Here is a 21,000-nt window from a genome sequence, read left to right as displayed (position 1 = left end):
CCCCGGCCCTCTCGCCTTCCCCCGGGCCGGCCAGCGACAGCTCCCCCGGGGTCTCGCCTCAGCCGCCTGCCGGCCACGCGTGGGGAGAGGCCCGTGGGGCACACAGCTGCCCGCCCAGCCCCGTGCTCCCTCAGGGCAACCTTCCACTGCCGAAACGATCGTGCTTTTTTCCCCTCCTAGCCCTGTAATCAGTTGGTTTGTGGCACCGTTGTGTTCTTACAGCATCGAACGGATGGATACCTGACCGTATGGGAGTGCCTGTGTGGGATGAGAGATGCTGCTGTGCAGGAGCTGTTACTGAAGCACAGCTAACTACATTAGAAAAAAAATACCAGAAGACCGAAAGGTTAGCAAGTGTAATTTGCATCTCGGAACTCCATTTAATTGTGCCACCGTCCTGAAACACTTGGCAAAAGAACACGTGTAAAAATGTTATAGACAGGGTATTGATAATACGACTTCTTTGAGCATAAGACCTCAAAAACTCATTTGCTATCACACTCGTAAAGGTCAAAGTAAGAATAGCACAAAAAATCATTCTCCATCTCTCCGCTGACAGCAGAGGAACAGACTCCATTTACTTTCTGGCATGGATCAAGAGCTTACCCCCTTAAATTCCCTCTTTCCCCGATACTAAACAGAGCACTGCACACCACCGGCCCCATCACTCAGTCTTGTGGGTCAGCTCTAACATATTCTCCCTCATATACTGCTCAGCCAGTGTAAATAATGGACCATTAGTTAGGGACTTTGCAAAACTGAAGTGTAACAGGAGAGCTACTACATCAAAGCAGTTCTTAAAAAAGTCAGTCAATAAGCCAGAGATCAAACCCCAGTGAAAAAGCTAAGAGAGACTACACCTTAAAAATGCAAGAGCAACAATGTAAGAGACGTCTTAAACAAGAGGAATTAAGTATTTATCAGCATGGTTAGTTTAAATCTTTATGATGGTTGCAGTATTATTCATGCCAGAAAGCAGTAAATGTGAAGCATAAAATAGAATAAACCTGTTTGCCTCCTGAATGCCTGATTCCAATAGCCTCTTATCTAAGTCATTCTATTTGCTGTAAAACAGCAGAAAATAACACATCACTCACTAATTACTGTGTCACACTGATCAGCTAATATATGCCATTTCAGGCCCAAAATAAACCATCTCCATTTGTCTTTTTTCTTCTAAATGTCACCAAGCAAAAGACTGAATGTCATTCCATTCTAGCAACTGCTTTGCTGAATTATTTTTCCCAGTTTATTCAAATAGGTATCCTGCACTCTTAAGGAATAATACGAAATGTGCCTATAGCTATCTTTTCGGATGGGGCACCATACTGATTCAGTAACATTAACGTTTACTAGATGCAAAAGACTGGGGGAGTTAATACAGATAAAAAAATACAATTGCCTCTACGGAACAACCACACCCTACATTATGCAATGAAATTTCAACATTTAAATATATTCCTATTTAAAAAACATTACAGAAAACGTAAACCAAAGTTTTAGAGGAACTAATATTATCCAGTAACCACTGAAACTCTTCAGTCTGCTCATCGTAAAACATAGGAATCTTTCTGTGCTCTGCTCCAGTGAGTTCAGAAGCCCAGTTTGACTATAACAACTATTACACTTGTTTTCAAAATCGGCTGTCTCATGCACCCCCATGGGTGGAGTGGTGGATCCTCATCCCCACTGAAAATCAAACTGTTTCTGAGATGCAAAAGGGTAAATATTTTGACTCATGGACATACAAACCCCTTGGCTAGACACTGATCCCAGGTGAAATAACGGAAAGGTCCATCCATATTCCAGTCTTTGTTCATAAAAAGTAATGAGTGGTGATGGCACGATCTGCTATACAATTAGCTGCAATCACAGTGCAGCATTGGACAGCCTACATCCCTTCCAGACCTGCATTATCTTTTATGCAAGACAGCGTCAGGGCACAGTGCAGGCCAGCGGCTGCCTGTGGGCCGGGAGCCGCAGGGGACCCCACGAGGCGGGTGCAGCAGGACGTGGCCTCGCAGCCAGGGCCCGTCCCACTGCCCCCAGCCAGGGAACGGGGCAGACAAGAACTCGGGTCTGAGGCCAGGACATCAGCCCTGGAGTCGGGGTCCAGATCGGCAGAGCCCATGGCCAGGCCTAGGCACAGCCAGGCCTGGAGACCAGCACACCTCTGGCAGCGCCGGGTCGAGTGAAATGGGACTCCAGGGCCATGGTGGGCGAGGGTCAAGTCAGACTGGTCAGAGCAATTAAGGCCTATTAGCGCACTCAGGGCCCTGACCAGTAGGAACAAACATCTGATTTTTTAAAATAATTAGATGTTCAGCTGATAAAACTAATTGCACTTCCATTTTAAACTTGGATTTCTCCAAGCTATTGATTTAGTGCCACAAGACATTTTGATTCAAAACACCTGATTTATATAGAAATGACTGGACTAAAAACTGGCTCACTGACATTTCAAAATGTAATTGTCAGTGGCAAGATATCAATGAGTTGATGTGTTTTGAGCGGCATCCTTCAGGATGCTGATTCCTAAGCTGAAGGTATTTTGCGTTAGCAGTCTATGTGGTTGTATAAAGTATTTGGTGATAATGTTTAGAAAGGATAGAAAGATTGGTGTGTTCATTTGTTCAGCAAAGCACAGGCAATTCTGTGGCAAAAAGTACTAAATGCAATCTAGTGTGTATAAAAACTTGTCTTCTAGAAAGAAGATATCTGTGTGCACTTTGGTGAAGAAACAATACAAAAAATCCATGCACCCACTTCTGATATTTACACAAGCAGGAAAATGGAAATATTAGTGATAGTTCAAAGAGTACTGAAAAATGATCCAGGGAGCAGAAAACAAGCTAACTTACAATACGAAGCTTCCACATTTCAGCTTATTTAGCTTCTGAAAGAAAAAACCTGACAAGAGACTGGATTACTTTGAATAGGTACTTAAATATAGAAAAGAGATCTTGATAGTATGACCTTTTCAACCTCACTGACAAAGGCAATGGTATCCATTTGCTGGAAACCAGCTAGACAAACCTAATGTTGACATTTCCTGACTGTGAGGGCAATTAAATATTCAAATAGTTTACATCTGGAGAGATAGCTGGTACACCTTTTTTTGGGTTTTAAACGTGAGATTAGATATACTTTTTAAAGACAGGGTTTAATTCAGCTTTGGAAGAAATGCAGTTTTGTGCGGATAGGCAGCAAGACTTTGGTTACCATCAGATAGTATTGCAATGCAACGTTCTAGGTCAGAAGCAGTATCCTCCACTTCCAGACACCGTCCAGAAAACAAGACCAATTGTCTGTGCTGTCCACAGGGATTTTGCCCAAGTTTCATCAGATGGTTACTGAAATATTTGATTGGGTTCCACAAAGAGAAATGAATGAGTGACACTGGTGGTTCTGAACGTGGATGTCTGACGATTGTCAGGTTTGGGCTCATCACCTCACAGACCATTCAGCACTAGGATTGGCCCCCAGTTTACAATTTACTGTTTCTCTGGAAAGGCAGTTTTATCTGCACAGCTGATCTTTGTAATGGTGGTAATGCCACATTGGTAATATGTGTTTTCCAAAGCACAACAGAAAGAAAACCACCTTGACTCACTATCAAGAAAATGATGTATGATGATGATAAAAATGTAAACCATACAACACAAAAAAAATCCAAACTTTTAAAATATGAATTATATAAAGATAACTGCTACGTTCTTTTTAAAAATTGTCATGCACAACTCTGGGAAGAAAGTAAAATATGATAGGAAGCAAGATTGCTACAGTTTACAGAGACTCTACAGAGGGCAGTTCTTAGCACAAGCTAAGTTTCTTTTGTGTTGCTAAAGGGAATTTTACTTTGGCCCATTTGGAGGATTCTTGATGACTAGAAAGCCACCCCCTTCTCTTCTAGTTTGGGTCTAGGGTGGACCACAGCAAGACACAATTTTGGCATCAATTGGATAGCTTCCTGGGGCTGCGGTAACTTCCACAGGCATCTGCCCAGTCCAGTTTCAGAGCCGCTTTTGAATTGCAAGAGACGTATGTGTAAGTTAGAACCAAATCTGCTTCTTTATCCTCAGCTAAGTTTTAAACTGTAACTAGAAGACACATGATAAACTCAGGAAGGACCAACTCCAAAAATATTATGACTGAGAAATAATTTCTACTTCATCATACAAAATACCAAGAAACATAAGACACACATTTTCATGAGAAAAAAAAAATACAAAAGACTTCCCACTAAAAATGAAAAAGAAAATGTCTGTCATTGTGAGAGTAGAAAGACTACAGAAACAGTTCTTGTGTTTGGTAGTTTGCCAATGAATCAGAAAGGGCTGGTAAAAATGCATTCATTGTGCAGAGCCCCCTCACTCTTGAAAAAACTCCTTTATTCACAGAGACAAGATTCTGCTCTCATATATAGCACGACAACTCCTGTTAAGTCAATGGGAGTTGACTTGCATTACGCAGAGGAGACTTTTGCCGAGATATTCAGCATTTGTTTACAGTAGGAAAGAGAGCCTCTAACTATTGTTGAAAACAATTTCATTGCTTATTTTTAATACAAAGGGCTTGAAACAAGAAAAGCTCAATTTGTAGGAACTTTGTAACTATTAGGGTTTTTATCCATTTTATAACACGTGCAGTCAGAGTTAAGTTTCAGAATTTTTTTCATGGACGAGTAAAAGAGCTTCTTAATTAAAGCTGGTTTGAGAAGAGTTCATAAAAATAAGGTATCTGTCTTAACTTGCTGAAGCATTTTTCCCCCATTTTGAGCTAATACTTTGTAAACAGCAATTGAGTGAGGGACCACAGGCACTGTTACTGACGAGGTTTGTCTGCGAGAGACCAGTGAAGTACAAGGACTGAGGCAGAAAAAGGAGCTGGGCAAGACAGCTGGCATTAGCTGATGGGTAACTCTGGGATGGGAGCAGAAAGGGCAGGGGCAAATGGGAAGCCATTAGGAAGAGCGGCTAAAGAGGGAAGATGAAGAACATGAAAGGCAGGGTGAGGAGTTTGGGGCCAAAAATGAAGTTTAATGATGAAACTCACATTAGTTATGAAGTGCTGCTGAAAGAGATGGTCCCTCCTCTCCCTATTCCACTGTCCCTTCCAACCCTGGTTGTGATTTTTAGCATTGGTGTTCATTTTACCCCATGATGACCTGATTCAGAGAGCTGAACTGAAAGAAAACAAATCACACAAGTTTAGTTCCCTGACTCGGCTCACAAGGGAGACCAGGGCAGACAGTAGGAGGAACGGGACTACCCCTTTCAGTAGCAGCCCACAATTAGATTGGCAGAACCACATCCTGAGTTCATCAGGGGACTCAGGCAGCAATCCAAGGAGAAAGCCAGCCCTGGCTAAGCCAGGAGGCTGAGGCTGAAATGAAGAGAGTCTGTGAAGACAGAAAACTTGAAAAATTGATGTTGGAGGGAATGAAAGGCCTGGAGAAGTGAGGCAGGGTTTGGAAGGAAAGAGAGGGTAGAAAGCAATTGCAGGAGTGTCTGTCCTTGCTGGAGCACCATGTCCTGCCCCTGAAACTAGAAAAATGCTAAATTTTACTATTCCTTTACCACCAAATTTTGTGATGCCAATTATGAGCCACTGTACATATGTCATTGCCTTCTGTTATCATAAAAGATGACAACTTATTACTTGTATCAGTGATCGAGGCATGCAACAGGCAAAAGTCTCTTGCAGTAATCTAATCTTATTGGTAAAAGCGGTGGTTTCATAATAACATGATGGTCTCGGAATAGTACTGACGTGTCTCTAGGCTGTTAAAAAATGGGAAAAGATAATTAAGCACAAAAACAACAAAGGAACTTTGAACACCTATAAATTAGAAAAATCCTAGAATTACAGTGCATATAGGTTGGTTAATAAATGACTAAGGACAAGCAAGAAAGACTCATTATACAGCCAAACTCTTCCCCTAAAAGTTATACCTACAAAACCAAAAAGCTTCAGAAGACAAATTTTCATTTAAATTTTCCTGTTTCTTTATCTGGTATGTCTGTTTAGATATCTGTCACATGAAAGTGTTAAATTTTTTTCATTCAGTTTTCCTTCTGCATCTGCATTACCCTACTGATGTAAATTTAGTCCATACAATGCTGCTAGTTTGTGCAGATGACTGTGAAATACAATAACTTGCCCCTCTAATTTACTTAAATGCTACTGAGAAGTTGTTCCACGATGGGAACTAGTATTTTCAGTTTTCCCAGTCCAACTTTCTTCTCCCAGTCGAGTCACTGATTCCCTTAGTGATCTTGAACAAATCATTTGATTTAATTGTACCCATATCAAGCCAGCTGGATAACTAAAGTAAAAAGCAGCTCTCCATTGAAAACCAAATGCTATGCCTAAACTGTGCCTTCTTGAGTAAACAAACATGGGTGAGACTAACACATTTTCCCTTGGGACCATTGTGAGGGAGTGAAGCATTCCAAATGCATTTCAAAACCTAGAAGATGGGTTCAACTTTGGTCTTGAAAGACATTTTTGCTAATCCAGTAATTAACATGCTGTTTTTGCACAGAATAAAGAAAGGATCTTAAATATTTAAAGCATATTATCACAGTGTTTTTGAAAGAGTCACTATTTTTTAAAACATATTAATTTACTTGTTCACTTCAAACAGACTAGATCTCAACTGTTATGTTTTTAAAACTCTGGTGGCTTACTTAATGAATGCTTGTGACTCATAAGGCCTATTATTAGTCCTTCTGAGCATACATTAGCTAAAAAAAAAATTACAGCAAGCTAGCTTTTATGTACTGTTTAGCAGAAAGTTCACTGTATTATATAAACCATTGCCATGTAGTTCTCCTTTAACTGTTAAAAAATACATTTTAACCTACTTGTTTTGCATATGTTTCATTTTACTTCCTAATCCAAAGTGTGTGTTACATACATACACTTTAGTGATGGTGGCATCGAACTGAAGTCATAAAAATTTTTAACCAGCTTGTACATAGGAACAGCTCTTGACTAATATTATTCATCTGAGGTTATTTACTAACCCTTAGTGAATCTTTCTGCCACTCCATGAGCTGATTTGTTAAAAGACTAACCACCTTAATCTCTCATTAACCACAAATGATACTGAAGATGCTCAGCATTTTTTCAGTGAAGTCCTACATCCATCTGTTCTTGATAGATTCATTCGTAGGGAGTATCCCTACAGTAAGTACAATTGTGGAATGCCCACACAAAGTCACAAGGCCTAGAAATTGAGATGTCAACTTCTTATGTTAAGCAGTCAATCTGTTTATTTGTATAATTTGGAAGGAGGAAGTTGGAAAAAAAAAGAGAACTTTTGAAAATGGAAAATGACAGTCAGCATTTTTTTCTAGTCTGAATGTGTGGGAATTCCACCATTACTCTAATTTTGGTCTGACTTTTTTATAGCATTTTTTGTAAGATTATACTACCCTTACAGCAAATTATTAAATCATTTTAAACAAAATTATAAACTCTCTGCAACTGATTTTTGTTGATTTTTAACTAGCCATAGTTTTGAAAGGGCAGTAGATACACTTTGTAGTCTATAATATAGTTTTATAAGCAAATACCATAGGAATAATACAAAAGAGGATCAGAGCTACATAGGTTCCATATGCCCATTTCTTTTGATTCTGCAGGCTCCTGCAGGTTTCATTCCCAGTAAATGCTACTGGATTTTCCCAAAAGTGGCACCAATAAAGGTTTTTAATTGTTTTTAAATTGTATTTTCCAATTTCTTTCACATTTGAACAAACACATACAATGGGCCTCCCTTTCCATTGCTCCCTAATCATAATACAATCTAAAAATGTTCATTCTACCTCCTACTGCCAGATGCAATCCTTTGAAAGAAAACTCTACTTCAACAAGTACACTTAACTGATTTCTATACACTTTAAGGGCAACAGTGGTTACTACCAGATGATGGTAAGATACAAATTTTTAAAGACATAGTGGCTCAGCAAAAGTTTTTTTCAGATTCATACTGCAGATAAAAACAACAAAAATACACACTCAAGTGCTCACATAATAAGTGAAACTGCTGTGTCTTCTCCCCATGCTGTTCCCCTGTGCAGGGGGAGATACTACCCATAACAGGAATGGGATACTTCCTGCACAGGAATGGAAGTATTTGAGTAGGAAGAGCAGGATTTAGTCCACTGAAAAACTGAAGGAAAAACCTGTCAAAATGTGGTCTGTTATAATCACAGAGCCTATGAGAAAATAAAATCTTAAACTACAACCCCCCCCGCCAAATATTAAAAAATAGACTGAAATGTTCTACATCTTTTTTATTGCAGTTCTCTGCTGCTGTAATTGTAATGGGTACTTTGTTGTTATAATACCGTCAATCATCATTTTTTATTTATTTGCTAAATTGTTTGCTAACAGAAGAAAGAGAAGATCATTTATAATAAAAGACCATCTGTGTAGATTTGTGCAAACATAATTGAACATTCTAACATTCAGTCCAAAGACATATTGGTTATATCTAAGAGATGTATTTGTTAACATATTTGGGGCCTCAGAAATAGTTTTTTTTAATAATTCTGTAATACAAATAAACCAAAGTACTTACAGTCATCCTAAGGAGCAAATCTGGTTGCAATTTCTGGCAGAAATTACAGTGCAGTTTCGCTGTGTGGAAGATGACTTATGAAGCTGATGAAGGAACTATACTTCATACGTGCTGCAAAGACTAGTGCTGTGTTCTTAGCATTTGAACACGTACTAGAGCATAGTTGGTCACTGCATGGAACACACCTGTAGTGTTAAGGCTGCTGTAAAGCTACTATCCTTGCACTTCAGGTCAAGTTTACTGAAATTTGGCACATAGAAAAAGGTTGTTAACAGGGTTATTAAAGGTTATTAACCAATACTGGAGAGGAATGACTGCTGTTGCCCTGTGTAACTATAGCAGAAAAATACAGAGTTAATCACATTTAAAGCAATTAAGTCACTGAAGAGGAAATCATTATTTGCATGGATTGTTTTGGAGGACAGCAGGCAATGAATTCATATTCTATACAGCAGATTTCTCAAATCCATATATGCTGCCCAAAACAGTGTTCAAATAAGTACTACACCAGGAAATATTAAACGTCTGCCTTAAGTCTGACCATGAAATACAATTACATCTGTTTCCTCCCCTTTGGTAATTGTCAAGTGGTTGAGATGATCTCAGTGAGAGAAGATTATTTGTTAGTATCCTAAGTCATTATGTTGATACCCACAATGAAGTCTAGGTAGGGCAGCTATAATGTGTGTCTTGTAAATATGCGTTCTGTATTTTAAAACATTCTTAGAAGGAGGCTTAATTTCAAATTTTCATATTGAAGTAGGCCTCTTAATCATTAAGAATTCAGATTACCAAGATACAAACCCAGTTCATCTTATCTACACACGCTGATCTACATATACATACCCTTAAGTAAACTGGGAGACAAATAAGCCACAAATTGGAAACTCTGTATTTAGATGGGAGGAGGAATTGTTTATGTGGCATAAGGAACTGTTAGTAATTATTGTTAAAAAAGTGTTCTCGAACACAGACCTAAGAAATTCTGGATTTAGGGGAAGCCAGTGGGGATTCAGGTTTTGCCATTAGTGCCATTTCTATAGTGGAAAGACACAAAACCTCATTTGCAATCCTCAGCTGTTAACTTTGATAAAGTTTTTATCTTTGTACAAAAATCATCATTTATTTTGAATTTCCTGAATTGCATTTATTTACAAAGCTGTGAGTGTTCTATTTTTACCATCATTGTCTTTCCATTTTAATTACATTTGAGGCAGATTTCTTATCTTGTGATGAACACGCAGGTGGAAAAAGAGCAGTGAGGAGTTAATGATGGGACAAAGATTGTATTTCTTTTACTAATTTGCTTCTGGCTTATGCATAGATTCTACGTGTATATATTATCTAAATGGTATAGAGAGCAGAGTGGCAGACTACCCTTTCCCGTATTCTGGTTGCAGCCTTCTGAGGAGACAGGAGCTGCCTGGAGCAGCACTGACCTTTCTGGAGAAGCAGCTCTGAGCAGAGGGTGGGGAGGGCAGGCAGAGGCACAGCTAGCAGGGAAGAGCAGGCAGGAAAGCTGAAACGAACAAAAGGGTTTGCCTGCAGCACGGAAAAGGCTCACAACAAGACCTAGAAATAAGGGTGCTTCTATAGGATCCCAGTGGGGAGCTGTGTAAATTAGGTACAGATTAGGAAGCTGCTGAAAGTTGCCCAAATGGAAGGCAGAATTGAGTGGAGGGATTCACCCTGTAAGGCACACTGGGCAGGAGGTTATTTGCAAACTTTTAAATTAGACTCCATTGATAAGCCTCAGCTTGCTCTATAAAGAACTCTCTCGCTCTTGTTTGCTATTTTGTGTGCTAATACCATGTCACTTTAGAGATAGGAAGCTTTTGGTTTCTTTCAGCATGTTCACTTTAAAAAAAGGCTGAGTAGGTCTACTTTAAAGCCTTTGGTGACTCAGGGGTCTGTCAGCTAAAAGCGATACATATAAAATACATTATATGCAAATTATACATATATGAATATGTAAATATAACAATCAGCTAAAAATGATAGGTGAGTTGTATGATTATATATATTCCTGACAAGAGAAAACTTAATTCCCGAAATTAATTTAGCAGTAATTCTTCAGCTGCTTTTTTTTTTTTTTCTTTTCTATTTTAGTATGTCCTCTGTTACTTGAGTTGTTCTTTAGCAGCACAGTTTAGTAGCAGGAAAAACACAGCAAGGCTTATTTAAAATCTAAACCCATTTTAAACATTTAAAATCTCATTCCCAACAAGAGATGTCTTGAACAGTCACATATGATCTCCATTGTTAATCATACAGAAACTCCCTGTTTTTAATGCTAGAATTGCAAACTCTGAAAAAAAATTAGAATATCTTATTTTCTAACTTGGTTTCTGTAATACCAACAAAGATAAAATCCCATTATGACACACATACTCTGCTGTTTCCTAGACATATGATTTCCACTTCTCTTGGGTCAAACCATATACAACAAATCAGTTTCTAGATACAATTAGCTGATTAAGATTCCTATTGCTGTAAAATTCCTTCTTTCATATTACTCACTTTTCTAAATTTGTATGCAGTTTGAGTCAAGTAGTGCTGGGTTCAGTACCCTTCTTGTTTTGTTTTTAAACAACTTATTTCAGAATAAATCCTTCTGGTATCTGGAAATACGAAGTATTCCTTCACTAGAGCTCACGGCTGTTGCTCAAATAAGACGCACTATGTTTTTTCATATGGGTATGTGCAATCCTAAAGACATTTCCTACTGTACAGTTAATATTTTTTTTTCTAACTTTCTCTTTCATAAGACTTTTTCCTGCTCTAAAAAGGGTTGACATTAAGCAAAAAGTAAATAAAACCGCTGCTTTCTGAACTTGAAGCAGCAAATAGCCTTAAAAAAAATCCTTAGGGTATCACTTAGAATTATACACATAGGCATTTCTGACCACAGAGACTCTTGTAATAAAAAGATTTTTTAAATTGAGTTCTACTGAGCACATATACTGTACTCTCAAGCTGTTCAAGTGTCTCCTGTGTCTCCCTCCCACTGCTTTGCTTCTTTAATGAAATAAAAGCCCTTTAAGTTGACAAAACCATTAATGTTTTCACTAGAAACAGAAAACTATACAAAGGGCTATGCAGTAATCTTTAAATTGCACATTGAGCAGCTGAGAAATTGGTAGGTAAACCTTCCTTCTAGAGACGAATACACAAAACTTCACTGCAATTAGCTTAGTATGCATGGTTAAGTTAGATGACGTAGTTCTAGCTTGATGGTTGTAAGCTACGTAAGTGGTTTTCACTTATTGTTGGAAATTAATTTCTTCTAAACAGTCCAAATATTTTCATATCATCTAGGTGACTCAAAGATATATGTCAAAGTCTGAAACATATTTCTTCATTCTCTTATTTATCAGTTCTGCTGGCAGAAGCATTAATTGCAGTCTGCTAGCTATATAAAGGAAAAAACCAAATTAAGAGGATTGTTCGCTTGGTTTACTATAAATTAGAATGTATTTGTAAGGAAAAAAAAAAGATTCAGACAGCATTTCCTCTCTTGCTACTGCAAAAAAAAAAAATCATTGTTCATTTAAAATAATAGCTTTTACAGAATGAGTCTATTTTTTTTCCTTACCGGAAGATTGCAGGAACAAAACACAATTAATGCATTTGCTGCCATTCCTGATTAAAATGAAGATTTAAAGCCCTGTATATCCTGTCTTTAACTGATTATAAAATGTTTATTTTTCAGATAATGTCAAGATCACGGTCATTTCAGAACAACAGTTTACTGTTTGGAGCAGTGGCTGTTTCATGGATCTCAGAATAACAAGTTATCCCTGTGTCCATCTAGACAACAACTGGAAGATGTTTGCTAATACAGCTCACTAATTACAACTTCCTCCCCTCAAAAGTAATAATTTCCATTATTGCTTAATTTATAATTCTCAAATCAAAAACTTCCCCTCTACTTTAGTTCTAAACTAAGGACTAAACAGATACGTGTAGCTGATTAATCCCTCAATTAATTAGCCTTGCATAAAAATGTGGTTGGGGAAAAAGGCTGAAGGGGTGCACAGGATTTATGCTCTGCTGCTGCACAGAAGATAATTCCATCACATGTCTGCTCTTGGGTTTATTAGCATAATAAACCCAAAAACCTTGCCGTATGGTACCCATGGCCAGCCTTTGACTTCCGACTTTGCCAAACACCTCCACCTTCTCCTTCTCACTGAAAAAATATATGCAAAATATCTAAGAACTTGTGCTCCACATCTGCTTAGAGATTGCTCTGAAATCACTAGTATAAACATTAAGGATATGGTGTAAACTGCATCATAACTAACTCAACAGTTTTGAGGGAGGCCAAGTTTCAGAACTGATGCATTCAGTTCACTTCAAAGGAGTTCAGTTTCTTAAATGCGGTAAATCTCACCATTTCAAAAAAACCCCAGAATATATGGAATCCTGAAAATCAGGGTCATATTTTATTCAATAGCAAAGACATTTAAATAATGTTTGTGCAGTAGGAGATCAACATTCACAAAGCCAGCAAGTTCTGTGTACTTAGAGGAAAAATAGTAAAATTTAGTTAGAAACCATCCGAGGACACCGCATACCTGGAACTGTGTGTGTTTTCTGGTCCATATCTGAATTTGAATGTGAATCAGTCCCTATATTAACTACAACAGATTCTTACAGTGTTGCCATTCTGCAGAGCCTGTTTCCCTCACTGCTGCTAGTTTCACAGATGAAAAGGAGCTGTTTAAAGGTGAGGAAACTGTTTGTTGGCAGCAAAATAAACTAGCTCGGTAAGAGATCAGGAGGTTTCAATCTCTTGGCAAGAAATCAAAGTTTCCTTCCTTCCTTCCTTTGTTTAAAACACTTGATCCACTATTCTCTGTACAAAGCATATGGAAAATTCTGAAGAGATTATCCATTTCTTTATTCCTTTCCCTACCTGGAACTGGTGTAATGTAAGAGTCTTTAGAAGGACCAAATGTAAAAGTCCACATTTGGTTTTAGTTCTCATGGGTAGTAGATCCTGGATTAGGATTATGAATTAATGAATTACAGGACTTCTCATCCATCTCTCAACACATTTTCATTCACATCAAAAAGAATATAGCATTTTGATTTAGTATTGACACAGAAAGATGGGGAGAGAAGCAAAAATGAGAAAAATCACTTTGGGGGGAATTCAGGAAAACCAGTATGTGAACACTTACTTATCCATTGCTTGATTCTCATTATGGAATGTCTTGTACTAAGATGAAAGCATGAGAAACTACCGATTCTTAGGCTGTATCATACAATGTATCATTATCAGATTATTTTAAGCAACATACAAAGTATCCTTACCATTTAGTAAAGAGCACATTTTCTAATTTTTTCCTCTGTATAGGATGAAAAGATGCAGTTGTGCAATACAGCTATAGAAAATAGCTGCCCACATTTCTTAAGTGCTGAGAATATTGCTGCTTTTACTATTTATTAAATAAAACCAGACCTCAGTATCAACACATGCATAAATATCTAATCATTACACAGCCTTTTCAGAGCCTCTCAGAGAGTTCATCCTTTTTAATGCAATACTTTAAACTTCATTTTTTTAATGCAAGTGTGCTCTGACAGCTCATTAGTTTGATGCTAGGTTCCAGATTTCAGCACTATGATTTCTCACTTTCAGCATGTTAGCATGGGAAACCAAAAGTTTACATACTTGTACATAGTGTTGGCAGCACAGCTTAGCTGTTTTAACCAAATATCCAGAATTAAGTCTGCCTCCACTCTGGGCAGCAAGATATTTAAATAGGTCTCCTCAAACCTTACTTAGTATTTGGATGAATATTTATTTCTATGTGGATGCTGATTAAAATAGCTTGCACCAGTGATAATTTATTTACAGACATGTACAGTAATTGTACTAAGGAACTGATGTGAGTTATAATCAGCCCCTCTTTGCTTAAGAAAATATTCCTTAAACTATAGCCTAATTTTCAATATATGTTGATTTTATATTTTTCATCTTTTTGGACACCAGTTAATTGCTGATCTCTCATTACAATTTCATGGTAGCTCTGTTTTTACCAACTCCATCATGGTTTTGTGGTCAAAAATAGTCTCTTATCTGTTCACAGAAATGCATTAACATATCAAGTCCTAATGGTGGATAGTATAGAAGTCAGTCTAGAGTAAGGGAGGAAACAGATACCTTGAAAAGAACAAAAAGAAAAATTTCCTGTATTCACCAGAATAAACTTCTTTGCCTAATGACTGTTTTCAAATCAGCTTCATAGTTCTTGCATAATTAGGATAGAATAAAACAGATTTACAGGCTAGATACCATACTTGAGATTACTATTCTGTCAACTGCCCTTCTGCACGAGTTCAAAAGAGTTTCCTCCTGTTGTTCGTGATATCCTGTTGGTATTATGTTTTGGGAATAGAAGCAAAATTCTTTTGGGCTTGTTTGTAAATCAGGCATCTCTCTACAATTTGTTACAGAGGAACAGGCTAAATCGGTAATTGGTACTAGTGGTTCTTCTTTATGATCATGGTATTATTTTTACTGAGGATGACAAAAGTTACCCATACTTACTATGAATTTAATTCCTTCATACAAGGCAGTGTACAAACAGGAATGATTTAGGGGCTTCCCTGTTTGCTTTTGTTGCAGACATTATCTTACCGGTTCCACTCTGATCATCCCTTTCTACCAAGAAATAGCTCTACTGTCATTTGATCTAGAGAAGCAGTTCCTAACCGTTTGACTGAACTGACTCAACACACCATGCAGCTTGACTTCTTTTTCTCCACTTTCACATTACTAAAGCCACTTCTGACTTAAATGCTGATGATGTCAGAAGCAGGCTCAAACCCTCAGAAGCAACCACTATGGTGATACACTCCGCTCTATGTCCCCCTGCAAAGTCCAGGATACTGGAACAATTTATCTCTCTGTAGTTCCATCAATGTTATTTCCATAGAATGACATGTAACTAAGCACCGCAGACTAGTAATGTAGTTAAAAGAAAGCTTTCACTGCTGTTCAGGAGGTGTTCAGTCAGTATAGTATATATTACTGTAGGAATGCTTGCAGACAGGATTGATTAATAACAAATCTGTTCTTAATTGCAGTTGACCTTTTACCCCAGCGATTCAAAAGTCACAAGACATGTCTAGTACATCCCATGTCATACTTGCATCAAGTCTTGCAAAGCAAACATAACTGAACATTCCTGTACAATAGCTGTTTTTTTAAACAGTTACTCCACTATTGTGAACTGAACTACAAGTTATGACAACTGATATATCCATAGTCATCCCTTTGGCATTCTTTATAAAAACATGAATCACAGAAACATTCATGACAAGGAACTCCCATCATCAGGACGTGTATACAGTCTGTCATTCAGCCTTGCTGTATCTTTCCACTCCGTAAAACATAACTGTCAGAACAACCTGAATGAATCATATAGGCCAACATGTAGGTTTGGTAAAGAACAACTCTGATAAAACACATGTCAAAATTAATTAGTTATGTTTAGCTTCAAGTAATGCTTGTGTACAGAAGAAAAATGAAAATTTTCTTTCTTCATAAGTCATTCTACCAAACATTGCAGTAGCACCATGTTGGTGTACATGAATTAGAAAACAAAGCACTTGTAAGAAATTGGCCTACTAACAAAGCTCAGACATTGAAAAGCATGAATAAAGAGCATAAACAGGACAGAATAACTATTAAACCAGATTGTGCTTGCACTTGGTCAACAGGAAAGGGAGGAATTAACCACTGCAACTGTCCCAAAGTTGTCAGAGGAAAAGGAATAGAACTAACACATCCAGAAGCCTGGTCAAAGAGACTCGTGTTTTCAACCCATGTTTCCCCTTCCCCCCACCAAAGCCTTTCACCACTTGGAGTAATGCTTGACTGAAATGGTGTTGACAGCTATTCTTTATGACACCTTTTGTCAGTCCAAGCTACAGAATTAACATGAAGTTTCCCTGAAAGTTAAAGTGGCTTCATTCAGCATTGTGCCAACCTTCTGGAGGTGACAGAAGAGGGTACAGATGTGGACTAAATGTGAGAACAGTATACTATGTCATATAAAGGAAATGAACTCAAGAGAATGAATGGTGTGAATGATGCTATCTACAGATGTCACCAGATGTACTTTCCCATGGATGCAAGTACTTGCATTTTAACAGACACTGTGACACCCCCCTGTGTTCTTGCTTGTCTTCTTTTCCAGGCAAGAGATGCCTAAAGTTTTCCACTCCCTTATGAATGCTAAGTATTTATTCACACTTTTGCACATGTGGAGGACTAACTGGTAAGAACTTTATACTAGCTCTGCTCAGGTTCAGTTACATAAATCAAAGTCAGAGAAATACCAAACAATGATATCCTAAGAAACATTAATCTTTTGGTCTATTTTTTAAATGAAATACTAGATTTAGAGTAATAATGCAATGCCTAATTATAAAAAGTCATATGCTTAATTGAATTTGTTTTCAGTTTCTGTCCATGCATTCCTTAATGTGTCTATGAAGCTCCCTAAGGCTACCATAATGCAAAGTTGAAAATGTACTCCGTAAGCCACAATGATCATAGATGACCATAACATTACAAGTGATAGGTCTCGTACTATAAAAAGCCAGTAATTTCTCTACTCATAGATTTCAAAATTAGTGTGTTTGTCACTTGGGAAAAATGTATGCTTTGCTTTTAGCAGAAGTCCTAGAACCGGTAGGTTTTTCAGTGCTTCTGTGGTGCTATGAGCCATAGTTGCCAAGATCTTAATTCTTAAATTAAATCCTATTACAGAGAAAAAACACTGCACATAATTAAAATAATTTTTTACAATTCATTACTGCATAAATAGATTAAAGGAATTTAAATCTTTTGGTATTAAAATCTAATGATAAAGATACAAATGGTTATCATAGCATAAAAGAAGCAATTTATACTTTTTAAGGTAAATGACACGAGCATACTTATCTTAATCAGAGACGTGGACATTCAGATCAGAAAAATGTTACAAATATACCATTAAATGCTGTAAAAGCAACAATATTTTAAATACAGTATTACAAGCATTTTAGTTCTAAAAAACAATGCTGATATTAAAAGTATATAAAACCATGCATCGCTCTATAGCTACACTGGACAATTACAGGCATCTGCTCTAGCTAGAAATCTCACCTTAGTTCCATTTTCCTTTCTGTATCGACATTTGTTTAAGGTTGAAGAATTAAGTATCTCAAGTATTATGTTTGCTAAGAGGCTCTTAACTTAACGTAAAGTTGTCTTCCCTAATACAGATGCTACTCGATAGCCTGGAAATTGCACGCAGGTTCCAATGACTAAATTTATTTCATACTGGAATAGAAAAGTGAACTACTTGCTGCGACACAAGGTGTTTATTGACTAAATGAGCCTTTGCCATGATACAACTGAAGGTACACAACTAGAGCTTTATTGCCACTGATAAATAATCTCTATGAACAATGATTTCATTAGGTTAATACTAAACCTCATATTGTCTCTTTGTGCTCAGTAAAATTGGTGCAGTAATGGTAAGGGTAACAGGGATGGTATCAAAGAAAATTTGGACTTGAGATACAATGGAAAGCTTTTCCTTTCATACCCTCTCAGTGCCAGCAGCCTTTCTTCAGTGTTGTCCAGGGTACTTTATGTTCTTTAAAGAATAGATTTCAAGCCATTACAAATCTCACATTTCAGCCTTCTTCAGTTAAAATTAGCATGTAGTTCTAAGAGCAGTACTAAGTAAAACAGGGCAGGAAAGCCAGCACTGTTAGTACAATCACTGCAGAGTGGCCAGGGCACTCAGTAACCTTTCAGAGATGGCATTTAATGCAATAGAGTTCACAATTCAGTTTTTTAGATTAGATTAACACTTGAATGCATTTTATCTGCCTGAAAAAGAGGCTCCCAAGTGAGATGCCACAAAGCTGGCAAAGGAGGAAAAAGAGACAGCTGGAAGAAAAAAATAGCAGTTTCAAATTACATAATTCTCTTTTGCCGCAAGAACGTAAGTATCCCACAACCACAAGGTTATTTTCCTCCCACAACTTCATCCCTCATTTTCTATCATAAACATCCAATGACTTGGTCAATACTTTTGACTTGGGCCCTAACCTTACACACTTGCATATACATTTAAGTTTACTCACATGAGTAGCATCATTGGCTGCAATGAGACAATTCACCAAACACGTAAACCTTTTAGGATCGCTGGCTTTGTTTTGTTAAGGTGAAGCAGGATGTTAAAATAACTTTGTTCCTGAAAGTTTAACAAGGAACTTTACAGTGGCAGGAAGAAGAAAAGAACCAAGCATTTCACAGATTCCTTAAAAGAAGCTGAAATTAATTTTTAAAAGACGCACTGAAAATGCTAACAGAAATACTCTGCTCTATCTCTTCATAGTGCAAAAAGAAGTTGTCCACGTTCTGAAACAGAGAATTTTAGAAAATTAAAATGAGTAATTTCAAACTAACACATTCTTCTCTCTCACACACTGTGCCAAACTGTGCATTATCAGAATTCTGATGTGCTTCTTTGAATGATTCATGGAACTCTTAACATTACAATATCTCACTGATACACATCCTGCTGGGATTTATTGACAATAACATTTTTAAAACTAAATAACCTAATGTTACACGCCCATGATGTCCTGAATTCACAGATCTCAGTATTGCAATACATTTTGAAACACCCAGACTTGCAACACCTGGCATCATAGGGGATATATGATTCTAACATGACATTAAATTCTTGTTCTGTCTATACATAACCTCTTTCCATATAGGAACATGTATATATTGAAAAATTAGTTATGCACTAGAAAACCTACAGCCATTTCAGAGTACTGCTTTATGGCTGTGAAGGATTTGTGAAATGGCATTTCTATGGATATGAGGTGTACCAATCAAACCAAAGGTCGATGCCACTAGCGCTAACAGCTCTCTCCTAGCTGTAATAAGGGGGGGTGGGGGTGGGTTTTTGGGGGGTTTTTTTTGGTTGTTTGTTTTTTTTTTTTAATGTATAACGTTTTCTGTCTGGCTTTCTTAAATATATTAGCCTAATACCACTCTGTGAGAGCTTTCTACAGATGGAAGCAATGAGAAATAAAATCACTGGATGTCAGCAGTGGAAGCACTCTCCTAAATCTGTGACAGAACCACATGACTCTCTTCTCTCAACCTCCTCTGCTTTTCACAATCTTTCAGGATCATCCTTCTCAATTAAAAGCCCAAGTCAGAATTCAGCTTATATTGTTTTAAACTATTTGACACCAAGTGTCCCCTCAAAAGGCAGACAATTATATGCTCTAATTCATGAACAGAATTATCCACTAACCCTAAGTAACACTGTTCTTCACAATTTTCACTTGAAAATTACGTATATAAAGCACTGGAAAGGCAAATTTAAAAGGAAAAAAAAGGGAACAATTATTTTTCTACTTAGAACATTACAATGTATTACCAATGTATTCCTTAGCTGTGACTAAATCACTTAAAGTATTTAAAACTAAAGAGTTTTTGATTACTGCAATGTTTGGGATGAGCTATTAGATTATAACTAAATACTAAAGCTATGTGTTGCACATGATAGACGTGACTACAGAAGACATCATATCTATTGGTTTTCCTCTTTTAGATGTGTGAGTTCAATCCCAGTGTCTATATGAAAGAAGTCTTTCAGTTCAGTAGGAGCTTTGCTCTCTGAAAAATAGGAAACAGGGTATTAGCAGCCTCCAGGACTCCAAGGAATGGAACAATTTCAACTTTCACTTTAGTCAATGGAAATTATGGCTAGATGGATGACGGTAAACAGCATGCAGAATCAGTTTCAAAAGTTGCTGCAAACAACTGCCACCTATTTTCTTACCACAGAAAATCAGCAGGATGCATCTCATGAGTAATTCACTTCAGCAGTAGCAAATATTCGCAGAAATGTTTCCAATTAATTTGATTTAGGTTGTCATAAAATTGAAAAATAAAATACATCAAAATTTGCACAAGACTCAATGAACATTTGAAGATAGTGTCAACTTGCACACATAACCTTTCCACCATTACGGCACTTAATAGTATAATGCATTTTGCAATTACTGAAGTAAAAATTTATATTGCACTTAAATAAATGTCTTGTAAAAAGCCAGTTATAAATTGCTTTGGTCTATTTGTAGCTTAATTTATCACCAAAATACAGAAAAATTATCAGGAAACCTGATAGTTCAAATGTGATTGTCAAAAAGAACGTGTATTTACTTATAAATACATTTTCTTTGTATATAGTATTATCACTTAAAAGAATACGCTTAATAGTAATAATAAATAAATGCTTTATTCAATTAAATTAGTGCAATCTTATCTTCACTCTGTTAAAATCAACTTTGAAAAGAGTTTGATC

The sequence above is a fragment of the Haliaeetus leucocephalus genome, unplaced genomic scaffold (genome assembly GCF_000737465.1).
Source record: "Haliaeetus leucocephalus isolate CR32 unplaced genomic scaffold, Haliaeetus_leucocephalus-4.0 Scaffold240, whole genome shotgun sequence".
NCBI lineage: Eukaryota > Metazoa > Chordata > Aves > Accipitriformes > Accipitridae > Haliaeetus > Haliaeetus leucocephalus.
Note: the sequence above shows the minus strand (reverse complement) of the source record.